This window comes from Bombina bombina, chromosome 7 (genome assembly GCF_027579735.1).
Source record: "Bombina bombina isolate aBomBom1 chromosome 7, aBomBom1.pri, whole genome shotgun sequence".
Lineage (NCBI taxonomy): Eukaryota > Metazoa > Chordata > Amphibia > Anura > Bombinatoridae > Bombina > Bombina bombina.
In genome coordinates this window covers 623,218,892-623,243,106 of record NC_069505.1, presented here as the reverse complement: position 1 = coordinate 623,243,106, position 24,215 = coordinate 623,218,892, and the positions used below count along the sequence as shown (strand labels likewise).

The 24,215-nt window shown below is 38.8% G+C and overlaps 1 long non-coding RNA gene across 1 annotated transcript in view; it reads right to left on the bottom strand.

Annotated features, from left to right (window-relative positions):
* LOC128635646 (uncharacterized) overlaps positions 1–24,146 on the bottom strand; it is a 29,792-nt gene extending 5,646 nt beyond the window's left edge. The window contains exon 1 of the long non-coding RNA XR_008398556.1: positions 24,064–24,146. This is a non-coding gene — a long non-coding RNA (uncharacterized LOC128635646). The remainder of the gene's footprint in view (positions 1–24,063) is intronic.
* Between the last annotated feature and the right edge of the window lie 69 nt (positions 24,147–24,215).

Here is a 24,215-nt window from a genome sequence, read left to right as displayed (position 1 = left end):
GAACATGCTCAAGGAGTACGTAGAAAGACCCTAAGATGTAGCCACTATCTGTGCTCCGGCTGTGGAAGACTCGGAGAGCCTTCCCATGCAAGAGCTCCCCGGGCCGGATGAGACCCCTCAAGGAGTAGCCAACATAATCCTGGATGAGAGGTTAGCGGCTGGACAGAGACAGCAGGTCCGGCATTTACTAGAAGACCGCCAGGAGATGTTCTCCAATGTCCCTGGGTACACCACAGTGGCTGTGCACCAAGTGGAAACCCCGGGACAAGCTCTCCTGAGGCAGGCAGCTAACAGAGTACCTGAAGCTGTCAGAGACAGTATACACCGGGAGCTCCGAGGAATGTTGGACCTCAGTGTTGTTAAGCCGTCCAACAGTCCCTGGGCCCCCATCCTGGCCGCGCCTAACCCCACCAAACGTTTTTGTGTCCACACAGATGCCTCCATGTTTGGGTTGGGAGCAGTGTTAAGCCAGATGGACGAGGAAGGGCAAGACAACCCCATAGCCTACATCAGTAGGAAGCTGCTGCCCAGGGAGGTAGGCTACGCTGCGGTGGAGAAGGAATGCCTGGCACTGGTATGGGCCCTCAAGAAATTACAACTGTACCTATATGGAAGACCTTTCACTGTCCTCACCGATCACAACCCCCTGGTGTGGTTTAACCGAGTGTCGGGAGATAATAGACATCTACTAAGATGGAGTTTAGCCCTGCAGACCTTTAACTTTGACGTTCAGTATAGGCGGGGAAAGGGCAATGGGAATGCCGATGGACTTTCCCGGCAGACTGAAATAGAATGCACGTCGGACAGCCCCAAGTAGACCAGTGTGGATCTAGCCGGGTCTGCCGAACTGGAAGGGGGGGAGTTGCCACCGATACCGGGCTGCAAGGGTTAAACTCCCACCCCCCCTTCAACCTCACCCCTGCTGTCTCTCTGCGGTTTTGGGCTCCTCAGAGCAACCGCGATTCCCCAGCCCTTCTGCTCCCCTTGTTTTGTGTGTTGAATGTCGTCTTGGAAGAACTGATCGCTGACCGCCACTTTCCCCTTCGGCCGGCCGGACCCTTGGAACTACTGGTTGGCCGCATCTCCAGGATTGCCGGTACCCTTTGACCCAGGTCGCTCCAGTGGCCCATTGTCCCAGAGCTCCGCTCTTCTGGGGTTTGCTGCCTCTTAGGGTGGCCCAGAGGTGGGGTGATTGCCGGAAGGGAGCTCCCTTGGGAACCAGGGGTTCCAGTTCCCCCTATAACCCCTATTCTCCCTGGACTTCCAGGTGGATGTTTAAACCAGCATAACTCCGGTTCCCAGCCATGGATCACGTCGCTTTTTGGACTGTAGATTCTGGGGACCGTGCTTTAAAATGACATCCTGGAAGTGCCGCCACTCCCCCGGGATCACCCTGAAAACCGCTACCCCTGGGTACTGGGAATCTGTAGGACCATGGTTGCTATGGCCGGTGCCAGCCTGTGTGGAGGGGCGGGAATGGCGGGAAAACTGTGGCATTGTCTCCTGTTTTAGCAAGATGAGTTGTATGTATAAAAGATGTGTGTTTGTCCCAATAAAGTCAGTCTTATTTCACCTGAATGCTAGTCTGTCTAGTCATTTAGGTGGGCCCCTGCTAGATTCATTTTCTTGGGCTACATAGCTGGAGTCACCAGGGAGGAAGAAGGACCCGTTTGGCGGAGCTACCCAGTCGGGGTAGCTGGGGTATCCGTCACAACCCACATCAAACTAGATATGTGCCCAGCAACCCACTGTACCAGCTGAGTACCCACATCAATCAGACCAGATGTGCCCCACTGTACCAGCTGAATACCCACATCAGACCAGATATGTGCCCCAGCAACCCACTGTACCAGCTGAATATCCACATCAGACCAGATATGTGCCCAGCAACCCACTGTACCAGCTGAATACTCACATTAGACCAGATATATGCCCAGCAACCCACTGTACCAGCTGAATACCCACATCAGACCAGATATGTGCCCAGAAACCCACTGTACCAGCTGAAAACTCACATCAGACCAGATATGTGCCCAGTAACCCACTGTACCAGCTGAATACCCACATTAGACCAGATATGTGCCCAGTAACCCACTGTACCAGCTGAATATTCACATCAAATTTAAAAAATGTATTGAATTATATTTATAGAAACCAGATTATGAATCAAATGATACACACTTATGCTGTTATAATATTCTTACAAAGATCATAAAAAAATAAACCTTTAAAATTAAACTTACTCACAATGAATCTCATTAAAATACCATAATAAAATACCAGAGTATGGATCGTTAACTTAACAATGTTTAGTTAGACAATGTAACAAAATACTTTAACAGTGTCTAGTTCTATGCCAATTTATCTGAGCTGAAATAAATCTTATTTAGCTACAATAAGGCAAATTCTAATATATATATATATATATATATATATATATATATATATATATATATATATCTGCAAATACTAATTACTTAGCACTAAATATGACTAGTTAAACTACACAGGACTATGAACATGAGCTTAAAATACAAATTGTGCCCTTTTAAAATTACTAACTGCAATCTAGTTATAGTTACCAAATACCTTTGTTTTAAATATTATATATATATATATATATATATATTTTTTTTATTTTTTTTATTTATCAATCGCGTATACTTTACCCTAATAACCAAATTAGTCTTTCAGTTTTCTCTGATAAGTCCAATTTCACCTCATAAATTAAAAAGAGGTAATTTTTGCAAGATGGATGAAAGTTAGGCCCAGATTTGCTTTATAGAGACTGGATTCCAAGGCAACAGTTTGTCAGTCAAAATTCAGCAGCCAAAAAGGACCTTTTTTTCTCTTGCATGAGGCTATATCACATGATATAACCCCACCCCTTTTTATTCTAATCATTGGTAAAATTGGAAACGCCCCACTGAAGCTTGTCTGTGATAGGCCCCTTGAGCTAAACATCTCTTGGTTATTTGGAAGACGCCTCCCTGAGTAGCCATTTATCTTTTGGCTGCGATACCATCTCTGATCTATAGGTGGCAGCACACACCCAGAAATGCAGTTTTACCATCAAATATTGCTGCAGTTTAACTATCTAAAAAAAATTTTTTTATCAAATACACTATTTCTTTATATTAATAAACCTGTCTGGTCATATATCTGTCCCATCTAAGATAATCCAATATGCATTCATAGACACCAGACATGAGTGTATTTCTAGTATCATACTAGTATTATTTTAAAATGCATTTAAAGTTGTATTTGATTATTTTCCAAGATTAATACAAACACAGCATATTTCATATTGAGTACACCTCTTGCTGAGTGCACAAAAACATATGACACAATTTATGGGGCAACCACACATGTACTTGTCAGATGCCTGGAAAAAAAAAAATAGGTTATTCATTTTGAAATAGATTTTACATTTTAAATTGACTGTATAGCTACTTATTAAATTCAGCAAATATTTATCCAACATGCTACTGCTATGCACTGCTTCTTAGGTCAACAAATACACATTTTTATACAATATTAAAACTTATACACAATGTAATTTAAACATAGTTGTACTTTAAAAAATGAATTTCCAAGTTACAATGCAACGTGTTTCTGCTAGTCAGTACAGATGTTTATCTGAGGTTTAGGGGCAATTAACAGGTCTGTGCTAATTACTGTATTCTCAGAATTTCTGTTTGCTTATCTGACTTTATGTACAGAATGCCGTTTCCAAACATCCCATGATGTATGCTGGCTTTGTTGATTATCAGGTCCCTATTTGCTATCCCCTGCAGAGCTGTGAGCTTCAAAGCTAAATCTTTTGTTCTTTCCTGTGTAACCAAGAAGAAGGGGGGTTTGGTCTGTTGTGCTACAGCCCACACAATTCATGTCAGAGGAGACATTAGCTGATCTGAAGTACCAAAATTTATTTGATTCATATGTAGTTTATTCAATGCTATTTACAGATACCCTAACAGCCCAGCAACCCACTGTACCAGCTGAATACCCACATTAGACCAGATATGTGCCCCAGTAACCCACTGTACTAGCTGAACACCCACATCAGCAAACAGTAAAAGATAGTATATGAGCGCTAACAGCTAAAGGGTGTGGTTAATATGTCAACCTATTGATAATTATAATCCAAAAAAAGAGAAGAAGAAAAAGAACAATATAGAAAGTCTATGGATTTAATTTTTTTTATTATAAACAGATAATCACAGCATAAATGACCGGTCATGTAAAAATGTCTATCTAGACAGATATCGATAAAATATTCTTACTAGACAAACAATATAAAAGCATATTATGCAAACATATGCAATACTTAAAAGTTCATAGTATGGTTAAAAAATGACAAAAAAAACACTTATAGATCAATTGTAAGGATTACTTAGTATCAACGTGGTGTAAAGTGATAAGATGACTGAGCATCTGTGTAAGTCAGATATTGCCGTATATATCAGCTGCTATGTTCTTAAGTACTTTGAACCCACTATGGCCGTTTATGGTCAATAATTCAGCCTCAAGAATAATATATTCCGATCCTTATATTCACTGAAAGTGGTATGACCAGAGCTAAACATCCAGACTTCACACCTCTGTAGTGCCTACCTTAATTCGAAGCGGTTTCTTCTTTATAATTGACAACTTACTGTTATAACCGCACTAAAGCCGGGGCACAGGTGACTGCAAAGCTCTGTTGTTGTTTCCTGGTTCGTCTCCATCAACGCGTTTCGCTGTTAACACGGCTTTATCAATATGGCATTTGAGAGTTTCAAGTGTCCTTATATGCACACCTCCTTACAAGTGATTGAGTGTTAGAATTGTGCACATCTTAAGGTGGAATCCACTTATTGTAATTCTCATAGTGTTTATAGTATATTTTAATCTTTACTCAGCACATAGATTCTTTAATTAATTTAATAAAGAAATATATATTTACATTACAAAAAGATATAAGGGTCAATAATAAATAAAGAACAAATGTGCATAAGTATAATAGTGTCACAGTACGTATATACATTGTTTCCATTTATTAAATACTAGTCTTAAAGCCCGTTCACACGGGCCATTTTTTGCAGTACAGCGATCCCACACACTTGCTCTCTCCCCCTCTCTTTTGTGCTCTCTCCCCCCTCTCGTTTGCGCTCTTTCCCCCCTCTCTTTTGCTCTCTCTCGCTCCCCCTCTCATTTTTTTTTTAATTCAATGCCTGTATTTATTTACTTTTTACAAAAGTGTAATTTTTTTTTTTTATAATTATTTTTATTGAGAATTTCAAAACATACAATGTGAAATAAAAGACTGTAACGTCTATTACAGATGTTATCTAAAGGCAGATAACAGTTAACATAGTAGTACTTCAGAAAAATAAAATTGACTTGCGAGTGTCTACAACATAAGATACACTGTGAATTTTAACACTTCAGTTGGATTATTACAATGATGCATAGTCTCTTTTTGTCATTGTCTCTTCCCATTTTAATTTTCCTTCTTTTCCCAAAGTAACTATTTGAGTTTTTATCCCAAGATCCCAAAGAGAGGGACTAAAGGGCCAGGACGTGCGAATAAAGAAGGCTAGGGGGGATAAGACCTAAAGAGAACCCTGTCGGGTCTTGGGTACTGACTAGAGATGTGTGATGGGAGTTAAATAAATGAGGCAAGTTAAACAAGCCCGGGGTCTTCTGGTACGTCCCTTCTATCTTTAAGTGATTTTAGGAAAATAGTTATTTGGCAGGAGTCTAAGGAACTGAAACTAAGTCTAGATACGTTGTGTAGGGCACTCTGAAGCAGAGATATGAACATCCATTGTACAGGTTGGGGATATTAAGGGAGAGTAGAACAGGAGGAAGTAGCGGAGGGGGGGGGGGGAAGAGAAAAAAAAAAGGGGATTCATCAATTTTGATTTCAGAGGGGAGGAGGGGGGGTTTTTACATTCCCCTCCTATAGATTACGCCTTGAAGTTAATGTCTACCATTTTATCTTACATGGAAAGAATCTTGTCCTCTCCCAGTGAGTACCAGGTGCTCCAAGTTAGGGCATACAGATCACTCTGTTGGCGGGCGTTGTACACAGTTTTCCATTGACTTAAAGTAAGAGATGAGCTGAACTAAGGCCTGCCAGTTCGGGCAGTAGGGTTTCTTCCAGTTTCTGGCAATAAGTAGCTTTGCGGCCATCATAATAGTAATCAGTAGGATACGGCTCGGTACGGGAAGGGGCCGAAGGCCTGCATGAATCATGGCCATCTCCGGAGGTAGGGACACAGAAAGGCCCAAGAGCCGAAACAGGGATTCTAACTTGCGCCACAAGGGGGCGATTATGGGGCAGGCCCACCATATATGTTGGGGGTCTCCTATTTGTTGGCAGCCTCTCCAGCAAAGGGGAGAGCTGTCTGGGAACATTTTATGCAACTTTGTGGGAACATAATGCCATCTGGTCATCAGCTTGTAAAACAATTCAAAGAGAGTTACACAGTGAATGGAAGACTTAGTGTGTTGAATTGCTTCTGACCACATGTCTATAGACATTTCTACACCCCAGTCCCTCTCCCAATCCTCCATTTGTCTGGTCTTAGTGAGCTTGGTAGCATTAAGGAGGATTAGATAGTGGGAGGACAGAGGAGAGATGTGTTGTGAGTCTGTGGAAAGCCTAGTTTCCCATGGAGTCAGCGGTCTGGGGGGGGGGGGGGGTATTCAAAAAACCCCATGACTTTAAAATGGAAAAGAGCCTAAGAAGGTCGAATCTGAATTTGGGCGGAATATTATGGCTTTGTGCCAAGGCACCGGGAGACACAAGTCCACCCTCTGCAAAAAAGTCGGTAATTTGGAGTCCTGACAATGAGTGAAAAGGAGAGGGATGTGGGGAAACTAATTGATGCTGACGAAGCTGTGTCCAGGAATTTCTGCAGTGCTGGACAATTTTGTTGTGGATCGGAAAATCCGAGGCACAGTGGGGTGGGATCCATAAAAGATCCATCATCGTTAAGTTGGCCGGGATGGAGGCTTGTTCTAGGTTCTAGCCAGTGGGGGACGGCTGATTTTGTATTCCACTCGGAAATATGGGATAGGAGGGCAGCTTCGAAATAATACCTAATGCTCAGGAGACCAAGGCCGCCTGCTAAGACCGGACGCTGCAGCAAGGAGGCTGCAATTCGATGCCTCTTCCCGTTCCAAATATATCGGTTAACTACCGCCTGAAATTTGTTGAGAAGTGGGATCTTCACCGGCAGACACCTGAAGAGGTAGGTTAACTTGGGGAGCTGCATCATCTTGACTGCCGCTATTCTCCCAAACCAGGAGATTTCATCGTATCTCCTGGAGCACAGATCTGTTTGGAGTTGAGAAAGAAGGGCGTGGAAATTCTTAGTCAGAATTGTACTGATATCATGGGAGAGAGACACTCCTAAGTGCTTTAGTCCTAATGTTGACCATTGAAAGTGGAATTTTTCCTTAAGTGAATACAATTAAGAGTCGGGTAAGTTTAAGGGGTAGGCCTCTGTTTTACTAAAATTTAATTTATAATAATAAATGCTACCGAACCTGTCTAATAATTCGAACAGTACGGGGAGGGACTCCTCTGGATCTGTGATAAAAAGTGTTAAGTCGTCCGCATATAGAGCCAGTTTTTGGGGGGTATCATGCAATACCAAGCCCTGATCTCCCCCTCTCTTTTGCGCTCTCTCTCCTCACCTCTCTTCTGCTCTCTCTCCTCCCTCTTTTGCTCTCTGTCTCCCCCTCTCTTTTACGCTCTCTCTCTTTTGCACTCTCTCTCTCCTCCCTCTTTTGCGCGCTCTCTCCCCCTCTTTTGCGCTCTCTCTCTCTCCCCCTCTCTTTTGCGCTCTCTCTCTCCTCCCTCTTTTGCGCTCTCTCTCTCTCCCCCTCTCTTTTGCGCTCTCTCTCTCCCCCTCTTTTGCGCTCTCTCTCCCCCTCTCATTTGCGCTCTCTCTCCCCCTCTCATTTGCGCTCTCTCTCCCCCTCTCATTTGCGCTCTCTCTCCCCCTCTCATTTGCGCTCTCTCTCCCCCTCTCATTTGCCCTCTCTCTTTCCCCCTCTCTTTTGCTCTCTCTCTTTCCCCCTCTCTTTTGCGCTCTCTCTCCCCCTCTCATTTGCGCTCTCTCTCCCCCTCTCATTTGCGCTCTCTCTTTCCCCCTCTCTTTTGCTCTCTCTCTCTTCCCCCTCTCTTTTGCTCTGTCTCTCTCTCCTTTTTTTTTGGCTCTCTCTCCATCCCTCTCTTTTGCTCTCTCTCTCCCCCCTCTCTCCCGCTCCGTCTCTCTCCCCTCTCCTTTGCTCTCTCTTCTGCACTTTCCCCTCTCTCTCCCCCTCTCTTTCTATTTCTCTCCCCTCTCTGTCGCGCCGACCGCGCCCGTCCACGCCCCCGACCATGCCCGGTCCCGTCCACGCCCCCCACTTGGCCACGCCCACTTTCGCTGCAAAGTCACAAACAGCATGCATTGTCAGGTAAAGCCAGGTGTGTTTGTCCTCGTGCTGTCTCTACTGCGCATGACTGCGCATGACAGTTTCAGACAAACACACTTGGCCTTTTATATAATAGGATTAACAGTCCATAAACGGCCATAGTAGGTTCAAAGAACATTGCAGCTGGTAAATACGCAATATCTGACTTACAACACAGATGCTCAGTTATATTATCACTATACACCACATTGATACTAAGTAATCCTTACAAGAGATCTATAAGTGTTTTTGTCATTTTAACCATACTATGAACTTTTAAAGGGACAGTGAACCAAAAATTTTTCTTTCATGATTCAGATAGAGCGTGACATTTTAAGCAACTTTCTAATTTACTCCTATTATCAAATTTTCTTTATGCTCTTGGTATCTTTATTTGAAAAGGAATAGATAGATCTTACAGCGCTTAATATGTATAAAATATAGTGACCTATAGCTCCTATCTTAAGTGGGTCCCCAACTACCCACAGAAATGGAAAACTAATGTGTGAAAAGGCTAGAGAGGAGCGCCAAAAGAGGCAAGGTCTAATATGAGTAGCAGTGGTGGTTAACTATAAGTGTGGTACTGAACTGGAGTCTAATACGACCCTGTGAGGTTACAGTTATCAAAAACCAAAAATATGCCTAGGATGCTTAAAACACTAATATCAATTATAGTGGTTGAGTATCACAATAAGATTTAATACATATTACATAAATAAACATGGATCCATGGTACATAAAAACATAAATAAAATGGTATAAAAACAAATGATGAGTAATCTACACTTGTCAGATACAGCAGAACAGACAAATAAAATATGTATGTTAGCCTTCCAAGGAAGCAACCCAAAAATAAAAGCTTATGGATGCTGATAGATAATAACCATAAGAAAAAACATTAAAATCACATTAATGTGGATCTTAAATAAAATTGATATACTAGACGTTAATCCAGTTTACATCAGTGATCTGGTGTAGTGACAGTTCTCCTAGTCTGTTAACCCTGGTGTTGGTGTAAACCAAAAGTGGAGCAATAAACCAATCCAAATGTGAAAAATGAAAAAAATATAAAAAACAACTAGTGTGTACACAAGCTAGTGCAGCTAGTCTTGAAAAAGACCCCAGTTGTGGGCCGAAACACGTTGGCAATTATATGGTGAGCTATTTTCCTTGATTGTATAATATCTTAACAGTATTATGCTATGTTTTTATTTTCTGTTTACAGGTTTTGAGGATTTCCCAGCTACATTTTTATTTTTATTTTCATTTTCATCTTTTCCACGGACATTATTGTTTTTATGAATGGATACAAACTAAGTATATATTGATTGGATTATACTAAGGATTACTGTTTTATTGGACTATTTTTTCTTCACTCATTGTTCACTTTTGTGCCACATTGTATCATTATTTTGTGACGTGATCACAAACACTGTTTTTTGATCTGCACTAGCTTGTGTACACACTAGTTGTTTTTTATATTTTTTCATATATTTTTTTCATTTTTCACATTTGGATTGGTTTATTGCTCAACTTTTGGTTTACACCAACACCAGGGTTAACAGACTAGGAGAACTGTCACTACACCAGATCACTGATGTAAACTGGATTAACGTCTAGTATATCAATTTTATTTAAGATCCACATTAATGTGATTTTAATGTTTTTTCTTATGGTTATTATCTAACAGCATCCATAAATTTTTATTTTTGGGTTGCTTCCTTGGAAGGCTAACATACATATTTTATTTGTCTGTTCTACTTATAAGGGGATTGGAGAAATTAACCTATGAGGAGAGGCTAGCCAAACTGGGTCTGTTCTCTTTAGAAAAAAGGCGCTTGAGAGGTGACATGATTACTTTATATAAATATATTCAAGGCCCATATACAGAGATGGCAGAAGCTCTTTTTATTCCAAGAAAATTGTTTCTGACAAGAGGTCATAATTTAAGGTTGGAGGAAAGGAGATTTAATCTCCTGCAACGGAAACGTTTTTTCACTGTAAGAGCAATAAAATTGTGGAACTCATTACCAAAGGAGGTAGTGAATGCCAATACCATAGATACATTTAAAAATAGTCTGGATAAATTTCTGTATATAAACAAAATTCATGGATATGATTGCTAGTATTAAATGGGTCACATTTTAATGGGGTTATTTAAGCTTAACTGGAGCTTTTTGTAAGTATTTTAGATTTGTATAGGTTGAACTCGATGGACTTCAGTCTTTTTTCAACCTTATCTACTATGTTACTATGTTACTATGTTACTGTATCTGACAAGTGTAGATTACTCATTTGTTTTTATACCATTTTATTTATGTTTTTATGTACCATGGATCCATGTTTATTTATGTAATATGTATTAAATCTTATTGTGATACTCAACCACTATAATTGATATTAGTGTTTTAAGCATCCTAGGCATATTTTTGGTTTTTGATAACTGTAACCTCACAGGGTCGTATTAGACTCCAGGTCAGTACCACACACTTCTACTCATATTAGACCTTGCCTCTTTTGGCGCTCCTCTCTAGCCTTTTCACACATTATCTTTATTTGAAATGCCAGAATGTAAGTTTAGATGCCGGACCATTTTTGGTGAACAACCTGGGTTGTCCTTGCTGATTGGTGGATAAATTCATCCACCTATAAAAAAGTGCTGCCCAGAGTCTAAACCAAGAAAAAAGTTTAGATGCCTTCTTTTTCAAATAAAGATAGCAAGAGAACGAAGAAAAATTGATAATAGGAGTAAATTAGAAAGTTGCTTAAAACTGCATGCTCTGAGTCACGAAAGAAAATTTTTGGGTTCAGTGTCCCTTTAAGTATTGCATATGTTTGCATCATATGCTTTTATATTGTTTGTCTAGTAAAGGTTATGTTTTTATATTGTTTGTCTAGTAAAGATTATGTTTTTATATTGTTTGTCTAGTAAAGGTTATATTTTTATATTGTTTGTCTAGTAAAGATTATGTTTTTATATTGTTTGTCTAGTAAAGGTTATGGTTTTTATATTGTTTGTCTAGTAAAGGTTATGTTTTTATATTGTTTGTCTAGTAAAGGTTATGTTTTTATATTGTTTGTCTAGTAAAGGTTATATTTTTATATTGTTTGTCTAGTAAAGGTTATATTTTTATATTGTTTGTCTAGTAAAGATTATGTTTTTATATTGTTTGTCTAGTAAAGGTTATGGTTTTTATATTGTTTGTCTAGTAAAGGTTATGTTTTTATATTGTTTGTCTAGTAAAGGTTATGTTTTTATATTGTTTGTCTAGTAAAGATTATGTTTTTATATTGTTTGTCTAGTAAAGGTTATATTTTTATATTGTTTGTCTAGTAAAGGTTATGTTTTTATATTGTTTGTCTAGTAAAGGTTATGTTTTTATATTGTTTGTCTAGTAAAGGTTATATTTTTATATTGTTTGTCTAGTAAAGGTTATGTTTTTATATTGTTTGTCTAGTAAAGGTTATATTTTTATATTGTTTGTCTAGTAAAGGCTATGTTTTTATATGGTTTGTCTAGTAAAGATTATCGGCCAGATTACGAGTTTTGCGTTATGAGGGGTGCGGTACTAACTTGCACGTTATTGTCACCGCTCACTTACCTACAGCGCTGGTATTACAGGTTTTTCTAAACCCGGCGTTAAAAGGCAAGAAGTGAGCGTAGAGCAAAATTGTGCTCCATACCGCACTCCAATACCAGCGCTGCTTAAGTCAGCGGTGAGCTGGTTTTACGTGCTCGTGCACGATTTCCCCATAGACATCAATGGGGAGAGCCGGCTGAAAAAAAGCCTAACACCTGCAAAAAAGCAGCATAAAGCTCCTTAACGCAGCCCCATTGATTCCTATGGGGAAACACATTTTATGTTTACACCTTACACCCTAACATGAACCCCGAGTCTACACACCCCTAATCTTACACTTATTAACCCCTAATCTGCCGCCCCAACATTATACTTATTAACCCCTAATCTGCCGCTCCGGACATCGCCGACACCTACATTATATTTATTAACCCCTAATCTCCCTCCCCCAATGTCGCCGCCACCTACCTACATATATTAACCCCTAATCTGCCGCCCCCATGTCGCCGCCACTATAATAAACATATTAACCCCTAAACCGCCGCACTCCTGCATCGCAAATATTATTTAAATATTATTAACCCCTAATCTGCCGCCCCCTACCTACAATTATTAACCCCTAATCTGCCGTCCCCAATGTCGCCGCCACTATTTTATATTTATTAACCCCTAAACCTAAGTCTAACCCTAACACCCCCTAACTTAAATATAATTCAAATAAATCTTCAAGACATCCGGCGTGGAGCATCCTCTTCAATTGACTGCTTCTTCTACAATGAAGGTTTCTTTAAATGACGTCATCCAAGATGGCGTCCCTTAGATTCCGATTGGCTGATAGAAGAGGATGCTCCGCACTGGATGTCTTGACGATGGAGCCGCTCCGCGTCAGAAGGATGAAGATAGAAGATGCCGTCTGGGTAAAGACTTCTGCCTGTCTGGAGGCCCACATCAGACCAGATATGTGCCCAGTAACCCACTGTACCAGCTGAATACCCACATCAGACCAGATATGTGCCCAGTAACCCACTGTACCAGCTGAATACCCACATCAGACCAGATATGTGCCCCAGTAACCCACTGTACCAGCTGAATACCAACATCAGACCAGATATGTGCCCCAGCAACCCACTATACCAGCTGAATACCCACATCAGACCAGATATGTGCCCCAGCAACCCACTGTACCAGCTGAATACCCACATCAGACCCGATATGTGCCCAGTAACCCACTGTACCAGCTGAATACCCACATCAGACCAGATATGTGCCCAGTAACCCACTGTACCAGCTGAATACCCACATCAGACCAGATAGGGCCCCAGCAACCCACTGTACCAGCTGAATACCCACATCAGACCAGATATGTGCCCCAGTAACCCACTGTACCAGCTGAATACCCACATCAGACCAGATATGTGCCCCAGCAACCCACTGTACCAGCTGAATACCCACATCAGACCAGATATGTGCCCCAGCAACCCACTGTACCAGCTGAATACCCACATCAGACCAGATATGTGCCCAGTAACCCACTGTACCAGCTGAATACCCACATCAGACCAGATATGTGCCTAGTAACCCACTGTACCAGCTGAATACCCACATCAGACCAGATATGTGCCCAGTAACCCACTGTACCAGCTGAATATCCACATCAGACCAGATATGTGCCCAGTAACCCACTGTACCAGCTGAATATCCACATCAGACCAGATATGTGCCCAGTAACCCACTGCACCAGCTGAATACCCACATCAGACAAGATATGTGCCCCAGCAACCCACTGTACCAGCTGAATACCCACATCAGACCAGATATGTGCCCAGTAACCCACTGTACCAGCTGAATACCCACATCAGAGCAGATATGTGCCCAGTAACCCACTGTACCAGCTGAATACCCACATCAGACCAGATATGTGCCCCAGTAACCCACTGTACCAGCTGAATACACACATCAGACCAGATATGTGCCCCAGTAACCCACTGTACCAGCTGAATACCCACATCAGACCAGATATGTGCCCAGTAACCCACTGTACCAGCTGAATACCAACATCAGACCAGATATGTGCCCAGTAACCCACTGTACCAGCTGAATACCCACATCAGACCAGATATGTGCCCAGTAACCCACTGTACCAGCTGAATACCCACATCAGACCAGATATGTGCCCAGTAACCCACTGTACCAGCTGAATACCCACATCAGACCAGATATGTGCCCAGTAACCCACTGTACCAGCTGAATACCCACATCAGACCAGATATGTGCCCCAGTAACCCACTGTACCAGCTGAATACCCACATCAGACCAGATATGTGCCCCAGCAACCCACTGTACCAGCTGAATACCAACATCAGACCAGATATGTGCCCCAGTAACACACTGTACCAGCTGAATACCCACATCAGAGCAGATATGTGCCCCAGTAACCCACTGTACCAGCTGAATACCGACATCAGAGCAGATATGTGCCCCAGCAACCCACTGTACCAGCTGAATACCCACATCAGAGCAGATATGTGCCCAGTAACCCACTGTACCAGCTGAATACCCACATCAGACCAGATATTTGCCCCAGTAACCCACTGTACCAGCTGAGGTCACACTATATACAGATACAGAGTATCAGGTCACACTATATACAGATACAGAGTATCAGGTCACACTATATACAGATACAGAGTATCAGGTCACACTATATACAGATACAGAGTATCAGGTCACACTATATACAGATACAGAGTATCAGGTCACACTATATACAGATACAGAGTATCAGGTCACACTATATACAGATACAGAGTATCAGGTCACACTATATACAGATACACATATACACTATCAGGTCACACTATATACAGATACAGAGTATCAGGTCACACTATATACAGATACACATATACACTATCAGGTCACACTATATACAGGTACACATATACACTATCAGGTCACACTATATACAGATACACATATACACTATCAGGTCACACTATATACAGATACACATATACACTATCAGGTCACACTATATACAGATACAGAGTATCAGGTCACACTATATACAGATACAGAGTATCAGGTCACACTATATACAGATACAGAGTATCAGGTCACACTATATACAGATACAGAGTATCAGGTCACACTATATACAGATACACATATACACTATCAGGTCACACTATATACAGATACACATGTACACTATCAGGTCACACTATATACAGATACACATGTACACTATCAGGTCACACTATATACAGATACACATGTACACTATCAGGTCACACTATATACAGATACACATATACACTATCAGGTCACACTATATACAGATACACATATACACTATCAGGTCACACTATATACAGATACACATATACACTATCAGGTCACACTATATACAGATACACATGTACACTATCAGGTCACACTATATACAGATACACATGTACACTATCAGGTCACACTATATACAGATACACATATACACTATCAGGTCACACTATATACAGATACACATATACACTATCAGGTCACACTATATACAGATACACATATACACTATCAGGTCACACTATATACAGATACACATATACAGTATCAGGTCACACTATATACAGATACACATACACACTATCAGGTCACACTATATACAGATACAGAGTATCAGGTCACACTATATACAGATACAGAGTATCAGGTCACACTATATACAGATACAGAGTATCAGGTCACACTATATACAGATACACATGTACACTATCAGGTCACACTATATACAGATACACATATACACTATCAGGTCACACTATATACAGATACACTATATACAGGTACACACTATCAGGTCACACTATATACAGATACACATATACACTATCAGGTCACACTATATACAGATACACATATACACTATCAGGTCACACTATATACAGATACACATGTACACTATCAGGTCACACTATATACAGATACACATATACACTATCAGGTCACACTATATACAGATACAGAGTATCAGGTCACACTATATACAGATACACATATACACTATCAGGTCACACTATATACAGATACACATGTACACTATCAGGTCACACTATATACAGATACACATATACACTATCAGGTCACACTATATACAGATACACATATACACTATCAGGTCACACTATATACAGATACACATATACACTATCAGGTCACACTATATACAGATACACATATACAGTATCAGGTCACACTATATACAGATACACATATACAGTATCAGGTCACACTATATACAGATACACATATACACTATCAGGTCACACTATATACAGATACACATATACACTATCAGGTCACACTATATACAGATACACATATACACTATCAGGTCACACTATATACAGGTACACATATACACTATCAGGTCACACTATATACAGATACACATATACACTATCAGGTCACACTATATACAGATACAGAGTATCAGGTCACACTATATACAGATACACATATACACTATCAGGTCACACTATATACAGATACAGAGTATCAGGTCACACTATATACAGATACACATATACACTATCAGGTCACACTATATACAGATACAGAGTATCAGGTCACACTATATACAGATACACATATACACTATCAGGTCACACTATATACAGATACACATACACACTATCAGGTCACACTATATACAGATACACATATACACTATCAGGTCACACTATATACAGATACAGAGTATCAGGTCACACTATATACAGATACACATATACACTATCAGGTCACACTATATACAGATACACATACACACTATCAGGTCACACTATATACAGATACAGAGTATCAGGTCACACTATATACAGATACACATATACACTATCAGTTCACACTATATACAGATACACATACACACTATTAGGTCACACTATATACAGATACAGAGTATCAGGTCACACTATATACAGATACACATACACACTATCAGGTCACACTATATACAGATACACATGTACACTATCAGGTCACACTATATACAGATACACATATACACTATCAGGTCACACTATATACAGATACACATATACACTATCAGGTCACACTATATACAGATACACATATACACTATCAGGTCACACTATATACAGATACACATATACACTATCAGGTCACACTATATACAGATACACAGATACACTATCAGGTCACACTATATACAGATACACATATACACTATCAGGTCACACTATATACAGATACACTATCGGGTCACACTATATACAGATACACAGATACACTATCAGGTCACACTATATACAGATACAGAGTATCAGGTCACACTATATACAGTTACACATATACACTATCATGTCACACTATATACAGGTACACACTATCAGGTCACACTATATACAGGTACACACTATCAGGTCACACTATATACAGATACACATGTACACTATCAGGTCACACTATATACAGATACACATATACACTATCAGGTCACACTATATACAGATACACATATACACTATCAGGTCACACTATATACAGGTACACATGTACACTATCAGGTCACACTATATACAGATACACATATACACTATCGGGTCACACTATATACAGATACAGAGTATCAGGTCACACTATATACAGATACACATGTACACTATCAGGTCACACTATATACAGATACACATATACACTATCAGGTCACACTATATACAGATACACATATACACTATCATGTCACACTATATACAGGTACACACTATCAGGTCACACTATATACAGGTACAAACTATCAGGTCACACTATATACAGATACACATGTACACTATCAGGTCACACTATATACAGATACACATATACACTATCAGGTCACACTATATACAGATACACATATACACTATCAGGTCACACTATATACAGGTACACATGTACACTATCAGGTCACACTATATACAGATACACATATACACTATCGGGTCACACTATATACAGATACACATATACACTATCGGGTCACACTATATACAGATACACATATACACTATCAGGTCACACTATATACAGATACACATATACACTATCGGGTCACACTATATACAGATACACCTGTACACTATCAGGTCACACTATATACAGATACACCTGTACACTATCAGGTCACACTATATACAGATACACATATACACTATCAGGTCACACTATATACAGATACACATATACACCATCAGGTCACACTATATACAGGTACACATGTACACTATCAGGTCACACTATATACAGATACACATATACACTATCAGGTCACACTATATACAGATACACACTATATACAGATACACATATACACTATCAGGTCACACTATATACAGATACACACTATATACAGATACACATATACACTATCAGGTCACACTATATACAGATACACATATACACTATCAGGTCACACTATATACAGATACACATATACACTATCAGGTCACACTATATACAGGTACACAGTATCAGGTCACAATATATACAGATACACATGTACACTATCAGGTCACACTATATACAGATACACATATACACTATCAGGTCACACTATATACAGATACACATATACACTATCAGGTCACACTATATACAGATACACCTGTACACTATCAGGTCACACTATATACAGGTACACAGTATCAGGTCACAATATATACAGATACACATGTACACTATCAGGTCACACTATATACAGATACACATATACACTATCAGGTCACACTATATACAGGTACACACTATCAGGTCACACTATATACAGATACACATATACACTATCAGGTCACACTATATACAGATACACATATACACTATCGGGTCACACTATATACAGATACACATGTACACTATCAGGTCACACTATATACAGATACACATGTACACTATCAGGTCACACTATATACAGGTACACATGTACACTATCAGGTCACACTATATACAGATACACATATACACTATCAGGTCACACTATATACAGATACACATATACACTATCAGGTCACACTATATACAGATACACATATACACTATCAGGTCACACTATATACAGGTACACATATACACTATCAGGTCACACTATATACAGATACACATATACACTATCAGGTCACACTATATACAGATACACAGATACACTATCAGGTCACACTATATACGGATACACTACCAGGTCACACTATCAAGTACACACTAAAAGGTCACAATATATACAGATACACTATCAGGTCACACTATATACAGGTACAGAGTATCAGGTCACACTATATACAGATACACATATACACTATCAGGTCACACTATATACAGGTACACATATACACTATCAGGTCACACTATATACAGATACACAGATACACTATCAGGTCACACTATATACAGATACACATATACACTATCAGGTCACACTATATACAGATACACATATACACTATCAGGTCACACTATATACAGGTACACATATACACTATCAGGTCACACTATATACAGATACACATATACACTATCAGGTCACACTATATACAGATACACATATACACTATCAGGTCACACTATATACAGATACACATATACACCATCAGGTCACACTATATACAGGTACACATGTACACTATCAGGTCACACTATATACAGATACACATATACACTATCAGGTCACACTATATACAGATACACACTATATACAGATACACATATACACTATCAGGTCACACTATATACAGATACACACTATATACAGATACACATATACACTATCAGGTCACACTATATACAGATACACACTATATACACTATCAGGTCACACTATATACAGATACACATATACACTATCAGGTCACACTATATACAGATACACACTATATACAGATACACATATACACTATCAGGTCACACTATATACAGGTACACAGTATCAGGTCACAATATATACAGATACACATGTACACTATCAGGTCACACTATATACAGATACACATATACACTATCAGGTCACACTATATACAGATACACATATACACTATCAGGTCACACTATATACAGATACACCTGTACACTATCAGGTCACACTATATACAGGTACACAGTATCAGGTCACAATATATACAGATACACATGTACACTATCAGGTCACACTATATACAGATACACATATACACTATCAGGTCACACTATATACAGGTACACACTATCAGGTCACACTATATACAGATACACATATACACTATCAGGTCACACTATATACAGATACACATGTACACTATCAGGTCACACTATATACAGATACACATATACACTATCGGGTCACACTATATACAGATACACATGTACACTATCAGGTCACACTATATACAGATACACATGTACACATGTACACTATCAGGTCACACTATATACAGATACACATATACACTATCAGGTCACACTATATACAGATACACATATACACTATCAGGTCACACTATATACAGGTACACATATACACTATCAGGTCACACTATATACAGATACACATATACACTACCAGGTCACACTATATACAGATACACAGATACACTATCAGGTCACACTATATACAGATACACTACCAGGTCACACTATCAAGTACACACTAAAAGGTCACAATATATACAGATACACTATCAGGTCACACTATATACAGGTACAGAGTATCAGGTCACACTATATACAGATACACATATACACTATCAGGTCACACTATATACAGGTACACATATACACTATCAGGTCACACTATATACAGATACACAGATACACTATCAGGTCACACTATATACAGATACACATATACACTATCAGGTCACACTATATACAGATACACATATACACTATCAGGTCACACTATATACAGGTACACATATACACTATCAGGTCACACTATATACAGATACACATATACACTATCAGGTCACACTATATACAGATACACATATACACTATCAGGTCACACTATATACAGATACACATATACACTATCAGGTCACACTATATACAGGTACACATATACACTATCAGGTCACACTATATACAGATACACATATACACTATCAGGTCACACTATATACAGATACACCTGTACACTATCAGGTCACACTATATACAGATACACCTGTACACTATCAGGTCACACTATATACAGATACACATATACACTATCAGGTCACACTATATACAGATACACATATACACTATCAGGTCACACTATATACAGATACACATATACACTATCAGGTCACACTATATACAGATACACATATACACTATCAGGTCACACTATATACAGATACACATATACACTATCAGGTCACACTATATACAGATACACAGATACACTATCAGGTCACACTATATACAGATACACATGTACACTATCAGGTCACACTATATACAGGTACACTATCAGGTTACACTATATACAGGTACAGAGTATCAGGTCACACTATATACAGATACACATATACACTATCAGGTCACACTATATACAGATACACTATCAGGTCACACTATATACAGATACACATATACACTATCAGGTCACACTATATACAGATACACATATACACTATCAGGTCACACTATATACAGATACACATGTACACTATCAGGTCACACTATATACAGATACACTACCAGGTCACACTATCAAGTACACACTATCAGGTCACACTATATACAGATACACACTATATACAGGTACACACTATCAGGTCACAATATATACAGATACACATATACACTATATACAGGTACACACTATATACAGATACACATATACACTATCAGGTCACACTATATACAGGTACACACTATCAGGTCACACTACATACAGGTACACATATACACTATATACAGGTACAGACTATCAGGTCACACTATATACAGGTACACACTATCAGGTCACAATATATACAGATACACTATATACAGGTACACACTATCAGGTCACAATATATACAGATACACTATATACAGGTACACACTATCAGGTCATAATATATACAGATACACTATATACAGGTACACACTATCAGGTCATGATATATACAGATACACTATATACAGGTACACACTATCAGGTCATGATATATACAGATACACTATATACAGGTACACTATATACAGGTACACACTATCAGGTCATAATATATACAGATACACTATATTCAGGTATACACTATCAGGTCATAATATATACAGATACACTATATACAGATACACTATATACAGGTACACACTATCAGGTCATAATATATACAGATACACTATATACAGGTACACACTATCAGGTCATAATATATACAGATACACTATATACAGGTACACACTATCAGGTCATAATATATACAGATACACTATATACAGATACACACTATCAGGTCATAATATATACAGATACACTATATACAGATACACACTATCAGGTCATGATATATACAGATACACTATATACAGATACACACTATCAGGTCATAATATATACAGATACACTATATACAGATACACACTATCAGGTCATAATATATACAGATACACTATATACAGATACACACTATCAGGTCATAATATATACAGATACACTATATACAGGTACACACTATCAGGTCATAATATATACAGATACACACTATCAGGTCATAATATATACAGATACACTATATACAGGTACACACTATCAGGTCATAATATATACAGATACACTATATACAGGTACACACTATCAGGTCATAATATATACACAGATACACTATATACAGGTACACACTATCAGGTCATGATATATACAGATACACTATATACAGGTACACACTATCAGGTCATGATATATACAGATACACTATATACAGATACACACTATCAGGTCATGATATATACAGATACACTATATACAGGTACACACTATCAGGTCATAATATATACAGATACACTATATACAGGTACACACTATCAGGTCATGATATATACAGATACACTATATACAGGTACACACTATCAGGTCATGATATATACAGATACACTATATACAGATACACACTATCAGGTCATAATATATACAGATACACTATATACAGGTACACACTATCAGGTCATAATATATACAGATACACTATATACAGGTACACACTATCAGGTCATAATATATACAGATACACTATATACAGGTACACACTATCAGGTCATAATATATACAGATACACTATATACAGATACACTATATACAGGTACACACTATCAGGTCATAATATATACAGATACACTATATACAGGTACACACTATCAGGTCATAATATATACAGATACACTATATACAGGTACACACTATCAGGTCATGATATATACAGATACACTATATACAGGTACACACTATCAGGTCATAATATATACAGATACACACTATCAGGTCACAATATATACAGATACACTATATACAGGTACACACTATCAGGTCATGATATATACAGATACACTATATACAGGTACACACTATCAGGTCATGATATATACAGATACACTATATACAGGTACACACTATCAGGTCATAATATATACAGATACACTATATACAGGTACACACTATCAGGTCATGATATATACAGATACACTATATACAGGTACACACTATCAGGTCATAATATATACAGATACACTATATACAGATACACACTATCAGGTCATAATATATACAGATACACTATATACAGGTACACACTATCAGGTCATAATATATACAGATACACTATATACAGGTACACACTATCAGGTCATAATATATACAGATACACTATATACAGGTACACACTATCAGGTCACAATATATACAGATACACATATACACTATATACAGGTACACACTATCAGGTCACACTATATACAGGTACACTGTATCAGGTCACACAGATACTAACTCATTATGATGTTATCAGTTTAGCACCTGAGCCCTACAGACCTTCCCTACATATTTCCGGTTACGTAGGACAGTGGTGAAACTGATTCCACCATTTTACTTTTGGGTAATCTGCCGCATCCTTCATGTTTGTTACGTGCAAGATGTCACGTGGGCTTTGTACGTTCAGCAAATGAAGGCGCGACGGACATCTT